This window comes from Chamaea fasciata, unplaced genomic scaffold, assembly GCF_029207755.1.
Source record: "Chamaea fasciata isolate MVZ Bird 193981 ecotype frontalis unplaced genomic scaffold, bChaFas1.0.hap1 SCAF_1, whole genome shotgun sequence".
NCBI classification, from domain to species: Eukaryota; Metazoa; Chordata; class Aves; order Passeriformes; family Sylviidae; genus Chamaea; species Chamaea fasciata.
Genome location: NW_027094086.1, coordinates 27,186,252 through 27,205,007, shown reverse-complemented (window position 1 = coordinate 27,205,007; position 18,756 = coordinate 27,186,252). Strand labels below are relative to the sequence as shown.

Here is an 18,756-nt window from a genome sequence, read left to right as displayed (position 1 = left end):
TATGCTTTACATGGAGTATTAAATGATAAAAAAGACTGACAAATAACAGAATATATTGAAAACATCACATATTCAGAAGTCAGTCAAAAATTTTCTCATCAGTCATTGCAGCTTCAAAAGTGTTTACTCTAAACTACTTTAGTAGTGAAAAGCAATAAATATAAAATATGTGTATAAGTATAGGCATCATTTTGCAAAGTCAGACACTCACAGGACATCATGAGTGCAACATCATGCTATAGACAGGGAAATCTGTCAAACAACTTGGTGAGGATCTTGTATTCTGCAATGTGTCTGGGCTTCTATTCTAAAACTTATTTAAAAGCTCTGGTTCTGATTCAAGCAACCAGGTTTTTTTCCAAAATGGCATATGTACAGTGCAGTTAGATAACTCTCCCTGATGACTTTGAAATTCATAAACTTAAAAATCTTTAATTTAAAAATGTACTGCAAGTACACTTATGTTTTCAACTTTTCTCCATCCCAAGGTGATACTCTGCCTTGCTTATCTAATGCACCATGTCTCAGGTGCAGTTTTTAAATACTTAAAATCTGGATTTTTTTCAAATATTCAAAATATCAGAAGTACTTTGTTTTTTACAGAGCTGGGATCATGTGTGTTATGCATAGCAACATCTTTAGTAGTTTTATCTCACTTTTGATAGAAGAGCCCTTTTATAAAATTTAGTTTGTATATCAGGCAGTAAGTGGAATCAGTGTGTCATGAATCCTAAATAGTTTACCGATTAGCGAGTTGGACTGGAGATGTTGTAATTATTTTGTTGTCATGTCTGCTTTCTCTTCACACTTAGTAAGTCAGCTGTTAATATTATCATTAATATTTTTAAATGACGATAATTTATCCAAAATGTGTATATTTTCATATCCCTAGACCCAAGTATTGTGCTTGTTAAAAGAATGCCACTGAATTATGGTAAAAAACTCTGCACCTGAATGCAAGGAAATTACTTTGAAAAGTTACTCAAAAGAACTATCACTGTCCTTCATATTAAGGTAATCACAAAGAAACCCATCTCTTCTATAAACTGCATTTGTAGCAGCTAGACAGATGTAAAATGGATTATAATAAAGAAAATCAAGAATTGCTACTATTTAGTAAAGGTGATTACAAATCTTTGTTGATTAAATTTTGCAAATTGCTATGTCCACTAATGAGCACACAAGCTGATTTAGTAGAATTAGTCCTTTGTGTTTGGTAGGGTAATACATCCCTCTTTGTGTTAAAGGGACAAAAGAGAAGTGTCATCAGGAGCTGTCTGCCTGCACACACAAACACACTGTATAGAAAGTGTCATGTTATTGGAAGCGTGGAGGAATGCCACTAGGAAAACACAGGAAACCCAAGTCAAGATTTGAGATAGCTAAATTCATTTATCAGACATTTTCATTCAGATTTGGGAGGGATACTTCAAAAGCCCCTGCTTTGCTGCTGCCTGTTAAAAGCGCCTATGGCATTCTTTATGATTATTACTGGAACAGGAATTAAATAGCAGCTGACCCGTGCAGCGCTCACTGCAGTCACATGTCCCGGAGACCCAGATACTGCGACTGCATCACGCTGTGTGATGAGCAGCACGTACAAACCCACTCAGGATCTGCTTGGAACTGCCAGAGCACATGAATGAAGGAAATTTGATGAAACTTCCTAAACTGATGCCACCCTAAGAATGAATGTTCTTGTTTTCTGTTTTAAACAATATATGAATTGTTTGCAAGCTTCTGTACAACTGAAAAACCCAACAAACTGATGATGTCTCAGTAATGTTTACTAGAAATAGCTTAATAGAAAGACATTCCTGAAAGATTCAAAAAGCCTCTTAAAAGAGGTCATAGGAAATACAGCACTGCCATTAAGTAGATGTAAATTGACTATCTCAAATATGGAAAAAACATAGCCACACATTCTTTACCATGCAAAATCAACATGCTAATGCTAGACAACATAAATTTGATAACAGCATGTGTAGGAACAGCAGTGTTTCTTGGGCAGAATATTTTGAATTACTTGCATTATTTGTTAAAAAATAAATCAGTGCCACAGGTTTTAGCACAAACTCAAACTGATGACAAATTGTCAATAACATTGACCCCTTCCTCTGTTTTCAGCAGCAAACTACACAGTGTTAGCATTCATTTCCTGCTGTTTTGACTCAGGCAGCAATCTACCCTTTTCTAGAATTCTAGAAACTCAGAAAAAGAAGTCTGTTGCTGGAAGATGCTTAGACATTGAAGTGCTATTATTAATAATTTCTACTATGTTTAACTGGTTGAATGGATTAAAAACAGCCAAAGGTTATTGCTGTTCTACATTTATCTCTTCTGCCTAAATACATGCTGCTACATAATGTACGTCATAAGTATTATTCTCATCCAGGCTTTCCAAACTATATTTTTTGTATAAGATATGAAATGTGGGTTATAATTTCTTCATTTCTTAATGTTCTCTAATAAATGATATTTGAAAGTGTTCCGTGGCATTTGTTGTCTTTTCTTCTTCTCCTTTAGCAGAAAAATGGTGTTTCATCCCAAATAGACCAAGCACATGCAGTGAATCTGGGAAGAATTAGCCTTCGTGTATAGGTTTCAAGCTCTAACAGTAACTCCAAACTTTGCATGGTTGCTCTATACAACAAAATTAATAAAATTCAGGTTTCCTGATAACCTGATGTGACTTGCAGAACTGCCTGCACAGCTCCAGTCTCAACTTTATTTTCCGAAAACTATCCCTTTGCAGGTGGTTTTCACCAGCAGATAAAAGTTTTGTGCCACTATTTCACATAAAACCTAGAAAAATCTCTTTGAAAGCACCCTTTCTGCTTCCAGGGATGTCCATTTCTGAAAAGCTGAGCTCAGCACTTGCCTTTGCAGAATCATCTGCACCCATCCTAAAGGTTTTCTCCACCCAATAGAAAAGGAACATGTAGGAACCAAAATCAGATATATGTTGGTGAAGGTCTTAAAAAGCAGTTGAACACCGGTCAGGCATGAGGCACTTCCATTAAAATTCTGTGAAGGCCCTATTTAAAGTCTCTCTGCACGGAAGCTCAATATTGCCATTGTTCAGTAGGATTTAACATTTTTCTCTGTTGGGCTAGATGAAGGAGATGGACATTAGACCTCCCTACAGAAGACAAGCTCCAGTGAAGACTGTCCTTCTTTGTTACCGTCAAACTTTTCAAAATGAAATGAACCTAAAATATAACAACATCTTTAGGCAGACAAATGAGAATCTGGCTATTGAATTTTCATTCATAGAGGCTTGTCTAAATAATAACCCTCTGTCTGCAGTCACTTTCTTATGAATGACTTAATTTAAGATGATTTCAGGGGCAGAAAATTAAATCATTCACAGTGAATAGATCTTCTAATAGCAAGACCCTTTGATCTCACAGGCAGCAGTGTTGTCAGTACTTGTGCATAATTGGGACTAGAAATTGGTAATTTTGCTGTAAAGCAGCTAACCCAACAATAGAGACTTTTAAAATAGACTGAATGTTGACTCAGGCTGTTTACTTGAAAACTTTCAGCAGCTACGTGACATTTTGCTTTGCTAAGTATTAATGGGCACAGGGTCTAAGGTAAGTCTCATTTCCTAACCCGTCACTTGTCCTAGTTATTCATACTTTCTTAGCTGAATGGTGGTGGAAGTGAATTTACCTTCTGAGATTTTAGAAAAGTTGCCTTAAAAGAATCCTTAATGCAAAACACAATCCTATTGTAACCTAAACTGTAGGGGAGAGTAGTGTGGGAAGTTAGCATTTTTAGTAAATAATTTGGTACCATAAGAAGCCCATGGGAATGTGAACAAAACACATTAAAAGCAATAGTAAGTGATAGAAATGTCAAAGTTAAGATCAACGTCTGAAAGCAAGACACTTCAGAGTGTCACTTTGTCAGTTACACTTTGAAATGCTGACAGTCAGCATGTCCCTCTAAAATGTAAGTCTCTCAAGCTCTTTCCCTTCAAGATGAAGCAAGCATTGGAATTTGGAGTTTCTTTTGAATCCCTTCCCTCATCATGATTCCATTAAAGGTATTATGTTTATCTTGTGGTTCATAGGCTATTTAGGACAATTATTACATCAGACACGAGACTTTTTTTTCTTTTTAGCAACATAATATTACTGCAGGAGGTGAAATGTGGCAAACAGTTACTAAAAAATGTCCCAGGTCATTCGCAGACACTTGGGACCTAGGAAACCATGATACTAAAAGAACTTAGGGTCACTGTTGGTTTAAACACTATCTGCAGAGGTGATCTTTCACATCCTTTTTTATTGTTATTCAGGCAAGTTTCTGGACAGCTCCTTCCGGAGTTTCCTGGTCTCACACAGAGAGAGGTTGGCCTAACAATAAAATTGTATCATCCATATTACCCCTATTTCCTAGTTTGTATGTCTTGCTTTATCAGCAATAACCAAAAAAGGTCTGAAATCACCTATTTTTTCCTTTTCTACTTCTTTTTCCTTACCAGATATGTACTTTTCTTTTAGCTCACTGTTGCATATGCATAAAACAAAGGAGACTACTTCTTATGTTCTGAAGCAAAGTGAGGAGCATGATAGCAAGTTTAGCTGAAGGAAAAACAAGGCACAAAACATTACAACATAACTGTTGCATTTCATCCTTTCTTTAGAGATCCTTCCACTGGAGAAGTTACTCTAGATGGTCTACTAATCAAGTTGAAATTTGTATAAAAAGAGTCAGAAGGATTAATCGATAAAGAACTTCAAAGGTTGTGTTAGGGATGCACAGGCATTCATCCAAGCTCTGTGTCAGAAGTCAGCAAATTCATGTGCCACTGGAAGCTCTGGTACAGATTATATGATGGTGCCTGAACCAGTACTCATTCGGTCAGTGTGTCCCAAGAACAATGATAGTCTTCACTGGGAATACAAACACTGAACCTTTACTCACACCCAGAATTTGAAAAAAGCAGATTAGGGATGTGCAACCAGTTTTCTGCAGGTGGTTCCTTTTTTGTTCCATCTGATAATTTTGTCCAAGCATAACAAAAAGAGGGCTTTGTTTGTTGGGAAAGCCAGACACTACAGATTGGAAGTAATTTCTCTGATGGGGCTACAAACTTGCTGAAAATCTAAGATGAACAGCCATAGGCCTGTGATGGCTCTGCATCCCACGCTCAGATTTCTCTGGACTCACCGAGCATCTGTCACTTGTTTATAAGGCTAGATCTGACACACAGAGAACATATCTAATTCTGCTGGAAGTGTATGTGCAGCTGTCTGACACGTACAAGATGTGCTGGATCCACCCTCCGTGTCCTGCACAGTGTGTGTGCACACACTTCCATCCAGTGTGAAAAACTCCAGAGTGGATGACCAGAGACATTAAACAGGAAGAAACTTAACAGAGGTTGCTGTGTAAGCAACCTTGTTTATGCAAGGCAGCAAATCTTTAGGCTTTATAAAAGGCAAAGGCATTGTGAGAAAATATTAACAGTACTCCATTCTCCTGAAAAGCACTCTTCGAACACTGATCTTTGATCCTGCTTTTAATTGCACTAACTGGCATAATAGTCTGGGAAAGAAATTTGACCATTTACTGGCATTAAGAAATTCAATTCTTACTTATCCAGTAGCCTGAAACCAAAGGTATTAAAAAGTATTCTTTTGAAGATTAAAATGACTGAATATAAATTGTATGAATTTTAGTATTTAATTATCTTCCTCAGTGACGAACATTTCAACCCTTACAGAAACTATTTTTTTTAAATATTTTTAACCATGTGCATCACAGGATATGACAGTCCAAATGTGACAATACAGTCATTATTTACTTGTATATCACAGGATTTTGACATTTGTAAATAGTATAACAAGCCAAATAATTTAATAAATAAAACCCTATGATTTTTCTTGAAATTTTAGCCATACGTTGTACTCATGATGTCACAGAATTCTTCAGGTTTGAAGACAATCCTGGGATTATCTATTCTGAAACCTTGCTGAAAGCAGAACCAATTCTAACATTAGATTAAGTTGCTTCAGCCGAGTTTTTAAGATCACCAAGGACAGTATTACCCATCAATTTTGTGGGATAGACACAAAAACATGTATTTCTGAAGTTACTATTAACAGGAGGGATGTAGCATTTGATGAATGATTTCTATTCCAAGATACCTGTTCTGCCACACACATTCACCACACACTCAAAAATCAGGTGTCCCAATTCCTCTGGGCTTGCAGCACAGACCTGTGTGATGAATGAGGGAGAACAGGCAATCACTGCCCACTCAGTGTTGGGGTCCTGGCTGGTAGCTGGGCCATAACTCTTCCCCTGCAGGCTCTGCCTTTACCGTGCTGGGACATCCTTTCATCCTTTCCCTCTACCCACCCAGCAGGGACTACTGCCTTAATTATTTATTGCTTTTTTACTTAGAGTGCAAACATTAACTGTCAATGGCCTTGCTAATCACATAGCCCCAGGCAAATCTCTTCGACTTTCTGCTGAGCTAAGACCAACTAATAATTGTCCCCAGGGCCTCTGTCACCCTCTGGTTTCCTGCCACGAAATGTTACAGGAAGTATGAAGCTAAGCAGCAGTTACATAAGAAGGTTCATCTGTACTTCTTTGTTTTCCAGATCATACTGAACTAACATAGAGCTGGGCAGCTGTAGTCAAGGTCCCTTTTCCAGTGATTTTTGTTACAATGTTAAATCGTTGGCCTTTTATTTTCCCCTTATAACTAGACAAAATTTCTCCTGTAATTTGTAGCATTATTTCTTGCCTTTTATTGTGCACCTCTGAGAAGAGTCTGGATTTGGTTTCTCTACAGCTGCTGTAAAGCAAATAGGTGAAAATTCAAAAGAAAGCATTATTAACCCAGGCACATCTGCCTGAAACAGTCAATTAGAGCCAGAAACATTAGAATACTGCAACCCTCAAGTTTTTCAGATGTTTTCAAAATTTACTGCTTAATGGAAATTAACCAGGTTTCTAATGCATATCTCCAGTGATGGTAGTAAAATAGGTAATTGGTTACAGGTGGGAAGACTCACATATACAGCAAATTTGATAATTATTCCCATGTGACTTCATCAAGCTCTTTTAGCTTCCCACAAAGTATTTTATCTCATTATAAAAAAGGGTTGCTAATACTTACTTTATTGTGGCACTGTGAGAAATAAACAATTAAAGCTCGTGTACTAGTTTTGAAAACAAAAGTTGCCATTTAAGGGCTAAGTATAAATGGAGAGGGAAATTACCCCAATATTTCCCTATCCCTGTCATTAAGCCTTATGGCTGACAGCAAGAAATAATAAAATTTTCTTTTGCTTGAGTTAATGAAGCCATGTTTATGCGCCAAGTTAACCTGGAAAGACAGCTCTGAAGACAAGTCAAAAGAAGTCACAGGATTTCCATAAGAAGAATATGGAAAAAGGTTCTTCTCTAGAAAAGTTTTACCTTGGATCAAAAGGGTTCTACCTAAGCAGCTATGTATTAAATCAACATGTTTGGAAACTACAATAAATTAAGGCAATAAAGTTAATTATTTTTAATGAACTTATTCTGCAATGCATGATTGAGTGTGAACAATGATTAGGACCATAACTACATGGAGATAGTTAAGAAGCTAATTTGAAATACATTCAAATTAATCTGAAATACAGTCTATTCAAATTCTGGGAATGGAAAGATAACATTTCAGAGAATTATTTTTATCTCTCCAGGAACACTGTAACTGAATGAGGTGTATGTTCTCCCTAGTCCTCGAGCAGTGCCAGAATCTGACTATGGAATATATTTTTAATACCTCCTGTCCACAGAAGATAGCATCAGACTCTTTGTCTCTAACTTGTAATCTGAAGCAAGGTACCTAGATTTTGATCTAATTTTGATATATTTTCAATTCATGTAACAAATAGTTTCTTCTTTTACTTTGTGATGTAAGCAGCCTAAAACGAGATTCATTTCACTCATACAGCAAACTGAAACTTCATTCACTTGTCTAAATAACAGAAAATCGACATCCCAAAGAACAATCAACATTTAGAAGGCAGAAAAGAAGACTTAGGATGCTCATTGAAATTTACTTTATATAGGTATTATTTAGTGTAAATGATAACATAATCATTACTGAAAAGAATAATCATGCCATGCATGATCACATAAATGCTTGTATAGATTTCTATGTGCTTCTCACCTCTGATTGCCATTGATTATAATAAAAAATCCAAAATGTCCGAATCATAAAAAAATTTTGCAATCAGTTGTAGAGTCCTGTCCTGATGTGCTGGATATCTTTTTACTTGCCTTGAAACCTGACCTTAAATCATATCCACAACACAATACAAGGAGGATGAACAAATGTTTAGATCAAGTATTCAAAGGAGCTTTGAGGACATGGAGTTTTGATGCAGCTGGAGCCCTCACTGCTTGTGCTCCACTGAAGGTACTTGGTAACTAAGCTGATTTATGGCTACATGAACCATAGCATAGCTCTGGAACAGAGAAGCAGAGATAACTGATCTATCTTATGAATATTGTAACTGGCCAAAGTTTTTGCAGCCTGAATATTTTCCAAAGACTTGAGACAATAAAGACTGTATAAAATCACCATAAAACCTGTCTTATCAGTCAGTTATAATTTATAAAATTAAGAACCATGTCCCTAAATGCCATATCTACAAGTCTTTTAAATATCTCCAAGGACAGTGGCTCCATCACTTCCCTAGGCAAATTGTTCTGATGCTTCATAACTCTTTGGTGAAGAATTTTTTCCTAATATCCAATCTAAACCTTCCCTGATGGAACTTGAGACGATTTCCTCTCCTCCTGTCACTTGTTTGGGAGAAGAGGCTGCACCTTGCTACAGCCTCCTTTCAGGTAGTTGTAGAGAGCAGTAAGATCCCTTCAAGCCTTGTTTTCTCCAGGCTAAACATCCCCAGCTTCCTCAGCTACCCATAAGACTTGTGCTCCAGACCTTTCATCAGCTCTGGTGACTTTCTCTGGACCTGCTTCAGCACCTCAATGTCACTCCTGTAGCAAGAAGCCCAAACACCAGACAAAGGATTTGAGGTTTGGCCTCATCAGTGCTGAGTATATGGGGACAATTACTGCCCTGGTCCTGCTGGGCACACTATTGCTGACACAGGCTAGGATGCCATTGGCCTCCTTGGCCACCTGGGCACAGCTGGCTCACATCCAACTGGCTGTGGATCAGCAACCCCAGGTTCTTTCCCACCCTGCAGCTTTTCAGTACCTTTTTCCCCAGCCTATAACACTGCATGGACTTTTTGTGACCCAAGGGTTGGACCCAGCACTTTGCTGTGTTGAACCTCCTTTTGCTGGCCTCAGCTCATCCATGCAGATGTCATGAGCCCAAAGAGTTACGGTGAATCAAATGAAAACCAGTTGGTGTCCAGTCACAAGTGGTGCTCCCCTGGGCTCAGGGCTGGGGCCAGTTGTGTTTAATGTCTTTACTGATGATCTGAATGAGGGGATTGAGTGTACCGCCATTCAGTTTGCAGGTGACAAAAGCTGGATGGGAATGTTGATCTGCTGGAGGCTGGGAGAGGCTCTGTAGAGGGATCGGAACAGGCAAAACATTTACCTAAGTTGCACTTCCAGGGAAATATGAAAATACAAAATGTGAACCAACTGGAAAAAAAAACAAAGAAGAGCAAAAGGAATGGTAAGAAATTTTAAAAAGAGTATTGCAATAAAATATAAATTATTCCATCATATTAATGGTAATATTTATTTCGCATTTCTGTACAAATAAGCAATAAATTCAAATTGCAAAAACAGAATTCATGTGTGTGTCAGAAGTCACAAACCCCAAGAAGTCGAAAAGGTACCACAGACAGGGAAGGTTCCAGATGATCTTTCCAGGTTCCTTTCAGCTCTGCTGTACCATTACAGAAGAGTATAACTAAATATAGTTATGCTACAACTTTCTTTATGAAAAGGTGTTGTTTTATCTATCTAATATCATGCTTCCCTGAACAATTCAATTGTACATTTCTTGAGAGCTGTCATTCATAAAAACTTGTAGGAGAAAAGTGTAATTTTTAAAGAGCCTGCCTCTTGAAAGATCTGATAAATCTGATCTAAAAATCTAAGTCCTGCAGCATAATTTACCCAGAATTTTAGAGCAATCACAAAGAAATATTTTTATAGTTGCAGATATTATGTCAACTTGCCTTCTGAGATTTCACTAATGTTGGCTATTTCAAACTGAATCTGAGTTAAGAAATCAATGGCCTGGCAGGGAGATCAATCTGCATGGTTATGGTTATCTATGGTTATAAGGTAAATAAACACATTAAAAAGGAACAGGACTAATGTCTTTGACTGCTGTGGGCAGACAATAAACAAGCTGGACAAAGGAGGACAAATTCCTTCTTATTTAAGAATCTTTAAAAAATGTAAACAACTATGAACTTGCTCAGATGTGATATAATCATTGAAGGAAAGACAAGACAGCTCTACAGAATCTTTACAGGCATAAATGGACGATATCATGATTTAGGTCATTATATTGACCATTAATGGACATATTGGAAGTTGGTCAACAGAATTCTGCCACAGAATATGAACTGAGAAGAAAATTACTGAAGCAACATGTACTTAGGAAGATTTATAATCTTTGAAGGAGAAAAAGAGAAAAATCAATTTTGTTTACAAAAAAAGCAAAAATGACAATAATTCAAAAACTAATTATGGTAATTTCTGGCACTGCATCTTATTTTATAGTCTTGAATATTTTTGAATCCTTGAGAAGTATTATACGATGAATATTGCTTCAAAATTATCTGGGGAATAGTCAAACTAAATTCCTTAAATCAAAAGTCTAGCAGCAAAATTCATAGACAAAACTAATATACCACTTAGGAAACTTTGATGAAAAATTTCATAATTTCTATGAATTTAATTTTAAGTTCAAGACAATACCCAGATGCACCTGGCAGGAGTTCAGCAGCTCCTTTTGGTTACACTCATTTCATATTGATGCACTTCATATGACTCATTTGGAATCAGTAGACTTATCCAAAACTGCAGTTGCAGAAGCTGTAGAGAAGTATAAGCTAAAGCAATTTTTGCTGTGAGAAGGTGAGAAGGTCAACCTATTTTTTTTCTGGTAAATTATTTTCTCTGTGTTTGGAATTCTTTCTATATTGAATTATTTGTTCACACATGTACTGATCACAGTGGAAATACTCTACGTACAGTACCAGCTTAAACCTTCTCTGTATTTTGGTTTAGTTCATAAAATCAAAGGCCAGGAGCTGTAAATATCATTTAGTCAAGATAATAAATATAGTATAGGGAGATTAGAGAATTAACCAGGCATTTCACAGTGCTATTTTCAAACAAGATCTTCATCCATCTTTTATGAATGCTTGTATACAACCATCATATTTTTTAGAAAGTCTGAGGTTGAGGAATCAGCTTTTATATGAGGCAGAAGTGTGCTAGTTATTCATAGTGAGGAACAGATCCTTTATTTAAAATATTTGAAGACTTTCATCCCCATTTATTAGTGAATACTGTTGTGCCAATATGAGCTAATTTATTCAATTAAGTAAGAAGATAATGAATTTGAGAAAGAGATAAGTACTTTTAAGTTTCAGAGTTTCTCTATTTCAAGTCAGACAGAACTCTGATCTGTTTCTATAAGGTTTTCTATAAGGGCTTTTTATTCTCCCTTTCTATAAGGCTGTGAAAAGTTATCAGGTTTTCTTATGCACTGGGTCTGAAACTGTTTCATGACAACAGGTCTGGGATTAGGAGAATCAGAGATGCAAAATTTCCGGACATTGACTTTGATGTTTCACTTTTGATATTAGAGACACAGAAATCCAAGTTTACACCTGCTCATGCTAAATCAAATCCTACTGCTCAAGTAACAGAGTTAAAAATTGCTGTATTGTCTATCCCACCTGTCCCATGGATCCTCCTGCATATGGAAAATCATTTTAAAGATGATATTAAAGAAGGTTTAGCATCTATTTTTCAGTAAAGGAGGCAGAGTCAGAATATTTAGTGCATTTACATTACTACTACTATTATTAAATTTTTTTCTATTTTTTGACCAAAATACATGACTCTTTACCAGAGAAGATAAAAATGAAAATACTGTTCTGAAATAACCATTCCCACAATTCAGATGCGCACTGGGGTTTGTGGAAAAATGTGATATTAAGAATTTTATCTAACTGTGTAGTACTTGAATACCTGAACACCTTAAGTACTTGAATTCCTGAATATTATCCTGAAGAGCATTTCTTCTAGTGTTTATATTCTTATGATGGTGTGCTCTGGCAGTAGTGCTGGTGGGTGGGTTTGTTTAACTAGAAATTTAAAAAGGGGTTCAAACTCTATATCTAAATCTCAAAAATCACAATCAATGTTTAAAATCACTCTGCCATTTTACTACAGATTGAGGTTAATTTATGAATGAGGTTCCAGTGTGTCATAGAGGGAGCAATTTATCAACAAAAGTGCTTAAATGGTTAGTAAGCACTTCTTATAAATGTAACATAATTTCTATGTGCTTTCTTTCTAAAATTAGGTTTTATTTTATCAGCCTTGCCAGCAACAGTCCTAAGTGGTCTTTACTGTATCTGATGGTTATTTTCCAATCCTTTTATATAATTAAACACTATTTGGATTCTGATTTTGTTAAGTGTGGAGGAAATAAGGTAAATAAACACATTATCAGACTTAACTTCTTCATCAGTGTGAATCAATGTCTGATACATTGTTTGAATTTCATAAATTAATTGTGGCCATTACTAACAGCAATTCCATAAATCATCAGAATAAAAAATGTCCAGGTATTGCATTCTTGGCCTGAAGCCAAAAAACTGGTATAACATAATAGGAGCAAATCAAGTCATGAACTAAAATGTATGGATTAAAATGCAAAATAGATATAACTGGATAGTAATTTAAAATCTATCACCTTGACATTTTATTGTAAATTAATGTAATCTTTCTTCTGAAAACACAATCTCATAGCAAACATTAATTAATCTTTTGATAAAGTATCATTATTCATGCAGGTATCAAGAGAAGGATCTCTAACCAGAATATAATGTGTTGAGAAATTCTTAACCTTACCACCAATATTTCTCAAATAAATAATCTTGAGAAGCTAGAATATGATTGAAAGTTTTCTTAATTTATTTCTTAATGTATCTTTATATAGTAAAGCAATATACCTTGAAAAGAGATTTTAGCATTTAAAATGCAAAGAAACAATTGCAAAAGTGTGCATCCATATAGAATTACATTTTTGAGAATTTTAATTGTCCAAATATTTATGTAGTTTGTGAGCCAGAATTTGGTTTTCTTTCTTACTGCATGCATTAAACAAACAACAAAAACAACAAAAAATACCGAGTTGTTATCTGGACTGTTTTCTGTGTTACTTTTTCCTTTGACTATAAAACGTTCATGAATCTGAGGTTAAAAAAAACCAAAAAAAAACCCAAAAAAAACCAACTAAAATGAATAATTCCATATTTTAATAATTCTTATGAGGTATCAGAGCTAACAAAACACTTGTCAGAAATTGAAAAAAACTTTAAATTGATGAAAAATATATTCCCAAATTAAATGCCCCACTTACAATATATACAGATTTAGTTCAGAATATCCTTGCATACTCCAAGCTCCTGGCACAGTTCAGAATAGGAATAGCATGTTCACAAAGATACTATTGCACCACCTAGTGAAAAATTTGTAATACATCAGGCTTAAGTCTGAAGCTGAAAAACATACTTTATGAATAATCTATCCAATTCATGGGGCTAAATAAAATATATTAATCCTCGACTTAAATTCTATTCATCTCCCTGCTGGAACAGAGTTCTGATTTTGCAGTACATTCCAGTTTTAAGACTTTGTTCATAACCTTTTGAGATGGAAGCCATAATTGGGGAATGGAACTGTAATGAAGATGACAAGGAATGGGATGTAGGCAAAATAATTCTATAATCATATTAGTGTCATGCCATCAGAATGCTGCATTTTGAGGTCATGTACATCTTCTGGCTGTTTTCTGCAGAAGATTAAATTGGTGATCGGGAATATTAGTTTCCTATTGATCTGAGAAAAAAGCTGTCAGAATTTACATCTGTGTTTGAAGTCAATAAAATGATGAGGAAAGCATTTGAGTGGTGGTCCTCAGAGAGCTGTAAGTGTGGGGAATTAACAGATCACTGACACTTAATATTGACTTGTCAGTACTTTTTATCTCGAAGTTCTATCATCCTTATTTTGTTTCCAGGTTGTGTCAAGGTTAAAACCTTCAGTATCCCTGAAGAAATCTAAAGATGTTACCAATTGTTGTGAATTTTGTGACAGTTAAGGAATAACTGATCTATGGAGAAGAGAAAAGGGTGCTCATCTGCACGAAATCTTCTCACAGAGAGAATGGAAAATTAAGATAACTGATAAAAAGTACTGACAGTGCAGAGAAATACTTAAGGTTAACACAGGATCTGAATCTTGCCATCCTCAGTAGAATTAGCTAGAACTTGAGTCTGAGCAGAAGGCTGCTGAGTTCATGTGCATATCAGTGTCCAAAAAGACAATTTTTTCAGACCAAAGTTGCCCAATTTTTAAGAGTGTACAAATTTTGTAAATTTTCTTCTTCCCTTCTGAAAGCATTCCAGAGCAGTGTTAGTTTGCTCAAATCTGCTTTTCTCTAGATTTATATCTACTGATAATGATTTTCTCCTAGCTTCTCTCCACAGACTTACCACTCTAAGTGTCGGATAAAGACCTTTTTATTGCACTGGCATGTAATTCCTTGAACAAACACCAAAAAACAAAAAGGCTTGCTGACCTAAAAAGCTGCTAGATTATCTTTTGAAAGCAAAGGAGGGGGAAAAGGGAGTTCTTTGATATTTCATAACATGAGTGACGCTTGTGAATCCAATATCAAAATAAACTTTTAACAAGGAACAGTTGTAAAAGATGTATTTTATGTAAATTCAATCAAAACTGAATCAGGTGATAGGAAAGTTAGGAGTGCATATTTCCTGTGAATTCTCTCATCAAAGATAGAGTAAATTGGCCAGGGTGCAGGTTAACACTGGGTGTTGTCAGCTGGGTACAACATTTTTTTGGCACAAGAGGGCTTACCTATAGATGATCTGCGTGGAAATGCATCATTTTCATGATTTGAAACTAGCTACAAAGTGTGGTTGCTGGATTATGTCTGTACACATATAGTCTATCATTCTCAATATTCATATTTTTTATGAAAATACAAGATATTTATTTAATACATTTTTACTTCTTAGCAGTTACATATTTTACTGCATTTGAACTGTTTCTTCATGGGTGAGAGCAGTTGAACACAGCTCAGAAACTGAGGTAAATGTAATTGTGTTCTCTGTGGTTGAGCTACACTTCTGCTACCCATGGCAGCATAATTGTAGCACTCCATGGAGTGCTAGGGTCCATGCAGTATCCAATTGTTTGCAATATTCATTTTACAAAGGTTGCAGGTACTCAGCACCCCAGAAAAGCTGAATCTCAATTTACATGTTGCAGTCAGAATTGTCCTGTTCTTATTTTTTTGAGAAAATAGCGTATTGCAACAGGTCACATCTTGGAAAGATTTTTAGGAATGGGTCACACCCATCAGAAATTTACACTAGAAGATTACAGGATTTACAAAAGTTAGTGAGTTTTGATGTAACTGCCTTTCAGTGCCAGCAAAAAGATATGCAACAAAAAACCCCATAGAAACAGTTCATTCCAAAAGTATCTAAGTCTGTTATAGATACTATTAAGTTGTGTTAGTAAATTAAAATAGTTTTAATCTGAGTAATGCACATCTTATAATTTTTACTTCACCAATCTGAAAAAATTATCCCTTTTTTGGGAGTAGTGATGTGCAACATTTGGAAAAAAACAGGTTATGTTTTTAAAGCCACTTGTGATTAACAAGTAAGGGAGGAGCATTTTCCTCCCAGAAATTAGGTCAAAAAAATCTCCCACAGTCAAACAGAGTCAATATACACATAAATGAAGAAATCTGTTTCACCCATACGTTGAAGCAACAATGTATACTGGTAAGAGTGAATGTGTCACTCATAATGCTAATTATCTTGTAAACAATTGCAGAGGCAAGACTTGAGTGAATTTTGTTTCTGCATAAGCTAAAGCAAAATTTAAACAGAGATCTGCCAGCCTACGGCTGATATAGACTTCTGAATGAGATTCCAACATGAAAAAATAGCATTTCTACGTCTAATGAAAAAAAAAATAGTAACCTTGAATTCATGTGCTGTAGTCAGAATTCCAATGATAAAACACCACTTACTCACTCTTCTGCTGATTCTTTGTCATTTGTTCTTCACTATTAACCTCGTGGTTAAGAGCTGTTTAGTGAGCTAAAAAAAAAAATAGAGGAAGTTCAGAGAAAAATCTGCAGATATAGCCAAAACGTTGGTAACACGGAAGGATTTTGTTTGTCACTTCTGAGTAAATAATCAGTATATGGCAGATTTATTGTTAATTTTAGATTAGCTGAAGACAGGTTTAAAAACTTATACTTTTTTTTTCATGTTTCTTTCCAAGTTTCTCTCAGTGGAGGTGAATAAAACTGGAGTATAGTGGCTGAGAGCAGTGTTATGATGACCTCTTGTGGTTAAGTAATAAATGCATTTTGGTTCAAAGTCTCTTCAAAACTTGAAGTATCAAAGGTTAAATTCTGTGCTTAGATCTGAAGGTTTTGTGTTGTTAATGTTGCTTAACCTGAAATAACTCCTGCTCCCAAGCACACTATCAATATTTGTTTAGCTCACTGCTAAAAGATTCTTTAAAAAATATCTCAACCTTTGCACTCTACAAACGTAACAGGTGAGAGTATCGTGTTTTCTCACATGGTAATTTGTTAAAGCACATTCGCAGCTCTACATAAATAAAATCATTAATATAAAACCCAATAATATTTATTAAAACTGTGCCCACTACAAGAGTGAAAGAAACCATATAGTACTAGCCACTCACTGTAAGAAATAAGATTTTATTGATAGATTGCAACAATAGATATTGAATATGTATATTTTTCCATAAAATTTTAGTGCATTAACTAACTTTATGAATCGAATTTAAATTGCTGTTAAAGCTGTCTCTTTCCCTCACCTTTTCTTTCAACAAAAATCAGAGAACTGAGGATTTTCTGATGCTGCAAAATGCAGTCTATCAATCTGGATCAAATTATCTGGCACCTTATCCCATAGTAGATAAAATCACCCAAGACTTTATCCTGATTTTCCAGTTTCCTGAAATCATTCAAAGTTACACTGATTTCATTAAACCACTTTGCAGAGTGATTATACTTCAAGTGATGGTCCCATCAATATTTATAGATTCGCGGTAGTACTTTCCCACTAGAGGATCACCAGTGGTGGTATTTACACCTGCCAGGCAGTATTTACTTGACCTTACTAAATTTAGGATGTGTTGCAAAGCCACTTCTGCCCTGGCTCTGCTGTCTGAGGCTTTGGAAGCTCATCGGGAGCACAACCTTGGACTGCCCCCAGCTGGACGTGTGCCACATTCTGGTGTGCTGTGATTGCAGCTGGGGGAGGCCTGAACTCAGCTGCTGTGAGACCTTACTTCTTTATGCAACACACGCTTTGGAGATCTGTAGGTTAAACCTACACACTCCCCTTAGTGTACACAGAAATTATTATTATCTTTCCCCATTTCTTTTCTTTGAAAAGGTGGAAACCAGAGGCTGTTGAGCAAAACACACTGGAACAAAGTGGATGACAACCAGAAAAAAGCAGGTTTAAGTTAAAATGTGGTTACCCTCACACGTCAGTAAGGAAGCACTGACAGCGGTCACGTATCCTGAAAAATCCCTCCAACTCTTGAAACACCATCGACAAAATTCTCCTGAAAAGCTCTTGCATTAGGAGGTTCTGAGCACTGCTGACATGCAGACTTGGGAAACAAAACCAAATTGTTTGTGTGGGGGAGAGAAATGCTTTGTTTCTATTGTCTAACGGGCCTAATCTGTCTCATTCTTCTTTAGCTGGGTTAAATATGCAGTGCTAAGAACTGACCAACTTACAGTCATAAACCCAATGTATGAGGAGCAAACTTCAATACCCTTGGCCTCATTGAACTTCCAATTAAATAGAGTTTGCACGTCTGAGCATGTGAGTTTTCAAAGTGTCTAAATTCTGCCTTTATTTCCCGTGCCATGGGTTACAGGTAGGGTAATATCCAGCCTGAGACAATTTTATTTTGACTCTGAAGATGTAGCTGTATTGCTCCCCTGGCTCAGCATAGCTGTCCAGTGGCTTGTGGCCAGCTTTTGCCCATTGGAGGCTCCCAGCCAGCCAGCCAAGAAACCAGCCAGCTAGTGACCTTCCTAGAGGAGGTACGGGTTGGTTGTTTTGGCAGCAAATATGCAGGCATCTTCTGTCTCATTGTGTAGCCTTTCAAGCCTTGCTGTGCCAGGACCAGCTGGTATAAACAGGAATCATCTGGTGAGTACCAAGGTCTTATCAGTTTCTCCCCTCCCAGGACAGAGGAGAAGGTCTCCTAGTCACAGCCTTGTCCCACTAGCTGCCAACTCACTACTCCTGCTGCTGGCACATTTCAGCACAAGGATCAATAGACCAGCTGTGGTGCATGCCTTCAGCCAACACAATACACCAAACACGTTCAAAGCTCTGAAAAATGAGTGTGTGTTTTTTGGTGTGGGTGGCACACTGGGACAAACTATGG

General features: G+C 36.3%; 1 long non-coding RNA gene across 1 annotated transcript in view; it reads right to left on the bottom strand.

Moving 5' to 3' along the window:
* LOC136301698 (uncharacterized) overlaps positions 1-18,756 on the bottom strand; it is a 52,356-nt gene that overhangs the window by 12,769 nt on the left and 20,831 nt on the right. Inside the window, exon 2 of the long non-coding RNA XR_010723920.1 lies at positions 16,334-16,403. This is a non-coding gene — a long non-coding RNA (uncharacterized lncRNA). The remainder of the gene's footprint in view (positions 1-16,333; positions 16,404-18,756) is intronic.